Source organism: Daucus carota, chromosome 5 (assembly GCF_001625215.2).
Source record: "Daucus carota subsp. sativus chromosome 5, DH1 v3.0, whole genome shotgun sequence".
In the NCBI taxonomy this organism is placed as follows: Eukaryota; Viridiplantae; Streptophyta; class Magnoliopsida; order Apiales; family Apiaceae; genus Daucus; species Daucus carota.
The window spans coordinates 27367620-27372431 of NC_030385.2; positions in this window are offsets into that span (position 1 = coordinate 27367620).

Below are 4812 nucleotides of genomic sequence, written 5' to 3' on the forward strand. Positions count from 1 at the left end.
TTTGTTGGAGTTAATTGGAGCTTTTTGGGACTTTGTTGGTTTATTGTGGATTTAAATTGGCTATTCACAATTTAATTAATTTTTAATTCGAGTTTAATCAATTAATTCGAATTATTAATTAATTGGTTAATTGTTATTTAATTATTAATTGAAATTTACGAGAAATTTGAGAATTCACATTTTATTTGAAAAATTCTCGTTTAATTCAATTTTTAATTATAAAATGGCTGGCCAATTTGTGATCGGGGAGACGAACTACAACGGGTACTTAGACCCTGATATCAGTTTAGTGAGATTCCGACCGTGGGTGAGATTCCTGAATAGTCAAAGTTTAGTCAGCACGGCGATCACCGCTCATGCTGATTTACAGATTCGACCACTCCAGGACTTTTACTCTTCTGCCATCAACACGACATTGCTGGAGAGCTTCCGAGTCTCGGGAAATATTGGTGCTGGACGAAGTATCACTATATCTGTGGATGATGTAAATAGGATTCTTGGATTTCCACGCGACAACTTTGCTGAGATTCCTACAGATGCTGAGATTGTCCAATTCTTTCAGACCATTCACTATCAAGGAGAGATTCATCTACCGAGAATGCTGAAAGGGAATCTTAAACCAGAGTGGGACTTGTTTTTCGATACGCTGGCAAAAGTCTTTTCACCTACCACTCGAAGCAACTACAACATCATATCTTCCCTTCTTCAGATCATTGGGTTCTGTATTGTTCACAATCGACGAATCAACTTTGGCAAGTTGCTTCTTCAGTCGATTTTAAAGAAGTTGGGACCACTCAGCAGCCGATCAGTTGCACAGAATCCCAAAGTGGTGTGCTTTTTCCCTCGGTTCTTAATGCTCTTTCTGAATGATAAGATGACAGACGCGGAAAAGAACTCTTATTTCAATTCTCCAATTGCACCAACTCTCCGTGTCTGTACCAAACTGATGAAATCTCTGACCAACAAGAGAAAGCATGAAAATGTACCCCTGGTCATAACTCCATACTTGTTTGAACAGTTCAACGCTCAACAACTACTGCATCCGTTTCAAGTGGCTCAGGAACAGCAACAGCAACAACCTCAACCACAACCAGAACACCTACAACCTGAACCCCACCAATCACCACATCAATCTCCACATCAGTCACCACACCAATCACCACATCATTCCCCTCTACATCAAACACACACAGTTGAAGACGAACGTCAGGAATACAACTTCTTCGAAACCCAACCGTCTTCATCTGAACCACTACCGCAACAACAACACACCCACTTTTACCCACAAACACAATCAACCTCACAACCACTACCTGCTGACTCTACCTCAAATCCAGAGTTGCAGTCCTTTCGAAAGGACCTACAGGTAGCTCAGGTACTTTCTGACTTCTCTTCTAACTTTAATATTGATATGTCAGATTATGTTTGTGACCTTGATTTTGTTTTCCAGCCTACCAGCAATGAACCTGACAACACACAGGTTCATAACCTAGCTGAAGATTCTCTTCAACAAATATTCGTTTCTCCAAACACATCAACCAACACTTCAATGCAACCTGTTCGTAAAGTTGCAAGGAAACGGAGTTCGAGTAGTTTATTGAGTCAACCCGCAGCTCTGTCTTCCATTAAGAAGCCAAGGTTGGAAGCCCTGGAGACATCTGCAGCCTCATCCTTGCCTTCCCAAAAAGGCTTGGACTTGGAACAGGCAATGAAACAGTCTCTGGACTCATTCTCTCAACAGAATGATGCCATTGAAGTTGACCGTCCTGCCACGGTACCCTGTACAGAGTCAAGCACTGCGCTAGCACTCACGCTAGTGCAAGACCAAACAGATACACAGGTTACTATGTTTACTGATTGCACAGATTTTCAAAATCCAATTAGTATGTATGAAAACTTTACTGATCGCACTTTCTTTGATGATCAGGAGGAACTTGGCAGCTTGCAAGTAAATCTGCCCTCGCAGGCATTCGGAGGACAATTTGTTCCTCCACTACCTTTGAACCCATCTCAGGGGACATTGGTAGTTTACACAGGTACAGCTGGAAGAGTGAATACTATGAGTGAAGAAAGGCAAACACCGAGCGATACACATGCACGTGAGGCTAGTGAAACAGCTTTGAGTGTACGTGAGGTGAGTGCACACACTGACCCGGCTCTATTTGAGGAACAAATGTCTAAGCTGAGAGCTGAATTAGCCCGAATGATTGCTGAAAATGAGAGGCTAAAGGGTGCACAGTTGGTGACCCTAGAGAAGAAAGCTGATGAAAGGCCATCTAGTTCTTCCAGGGATGAGCTTAAGGGAGAAATTCATGGTTTGACTGTCGAGATGAGATCTAATCATGCACTGTATATGTCAAAATTTGAAGATATCGACAGGAAACTGGATCAACTCCTCAGGAACTCAAAGTCAGATGCTGATACCTCCAGAGAGGATCCCTCAACTAAGGGGGAGAATAGAAGAGATAGAGGAGGAGATGGAGACAAAGGTGACAGGGGCAATAGTTCGAATCAAAGTAACAAAGGGAATACTTCTGAATCTGCTCCTGACAATTCTGGAAAGTCTAAGGGGAAAGAGCCGGCACATCAATCTGAGAATGTCTTTGATTCTGATAACTATGATGATTTTCCACAAGACATGGATGATGATGACGTCTTCGATGCTACCTACCGTCAAGCAGAGGAAGAAGGCAAATTTGAGGAGAGCTATCTGTTTCAGGATGAAGAACCTGTTGACCCTGAACATGAAGAGAATGTCCGGAAGTTTAAAGCTGAGAATGAAGCTAGGAAGCGTAAGCTTCGTGATTACCAGAAACTTCTAGAGGACAAGCTGATAACTGAAGAGCAAATCAAGATAGAGAAGCAGAAAATCTATGATGCTGCGTGCAAGCAGAAGAATCTTGATATAAGAAGGAAAGTTGGAAAAAGCTGGGACATCGCAAAGAGGATTTTCAATGGACCTCAAAGGGAGTCTTTCAATGACAGAAAGTTCCTATCTCTGATCTACGATCTTCGAGAGGTAAACCCTGACGAGGATATCTTTATGCATGCCTTCGCTTTAGAAATTGATTACTTGACTGTGGGAGTCAATAACTTGCTAGAACAGTGGGAGCTGATTGTATATACACGGAGAAATGGTTCATTTAGATTATCTGTTGAATTTCTTAAATCATTCTCTGTGTCTGAGCTTTGGGTACTTCGCAATAAGGTAAAGCGATGCTCCAACCTGAACGAACTCCTTCGTGATAAGCTGTTGGATTGTGCTGTCTTCAACAGTCCACAGGTTGTCAAAAACCCATACAGTATAAAGTTCATTCACAAGGAGCTCTTATGCACTGTCAATCTAAATGAGGAGGCTTTACCTAAGTATCCTGCTAAGCGACTGGCTCTAGCATCCACTCTACTACGAACCAAGGGCTTCGCTTCTAAAGCCAAGTCTGATGCTGATGATGTGATTCTAGCTTACTGCACCCGAAGGAATATTTCTCAATATTTCCGGAGGATGAAGAATGTTACAAAGGCTCAGCCATCAGACTTCCGGGAAGACCCTGTAGAGATGGAAGTGTTACATCAACTGGCTCTGGCACGAGAACGTAAGAAGCGTGGTGAGTCCACTACATCAGAAGTGCCATCCAGAGAAGAACCGTCAACTCCTGTCCTTCACAGTTCAGATATCGAAGAAGGAGAAGTTGATCTTTAGATTTGTTAAGGAATTTGTAATATATGTTCAGTAAGAACATCCTTATGTAATCTAATGTACTTGTTTTGAATTCTGGTGATGTTTAATGAAATACCAGAAACTTTTTGCTATTTACAATTCATGTTTAATCCTTTGTCTTATCAGTTAGTTGAGTTATCCTCTCGATAATTTGCATGTTATATAACAAACAAATAGGGGGAGATTGAAAGGCATATGTTAAGCCTATTTGTATTTAAGAGTATCAACTCAACTCTGATAAGAAAGAAAGTAAATTAGCAAGCACTATTGAAGGAATCCGTACGAAGAACGTCAAGTGATTTATTAAATCATATATCTGAAGAATTTCAGGATGCTGCTGCACACCACTGAAAGAAGTTCATTAATATGTTCAAGCCTCAGTGTACAAATATATTTTGTAGCACGTCCAGAAGTCCAGAAGGTATAAAGTTTTAATACTTTATTTATTCAGAAGATTCCAAACTATTTCTACTGATAAGATGAACTACGAAGACAAAGACTCGATGAACAAGCCACTTCTCAAATGTTTATTTGATAAAGAATATTTGATTCAGCTAGATACAGATGAACCAGACAGTACATTTGTGTGTCAGCTACTTCCGATTAAATATTCTGCATCAACAATAGGTGGTCGTTCAATCAAGACAAAGAATCAGATCTTTTAAAGGAAGTCAGAAGACCTGCTGCTGAAGACTATGCTCAATATAATTATTCTTTTAATTTATTCACATCTCTATTAATTATATAAGTTATATAATTTATTTATTAAATTGATTCACACTTGAATTAATTTAATTTATGAATTTATATGATTAATATAATTAAGTGAATAATTATTGAATTAATTATATTAAAGAAAATCAATTTATATTGATTTTGGGCACGGTATGACAATCATATAGATTGTCATACCGCCCCTGGAAGGTTCCATTTCAGCTGGCATGACATTATTCTGTTTGTCATACCGAATTAGACTTGGCATGACAATACCCTGCATTGTCATACCGAATTCAACTTAGGACAAGTCTTACAGATTGTCATACCGATTTTTTCAGTATGACAATGCTTCAGATTGTCATACCGAATTTTAAAAG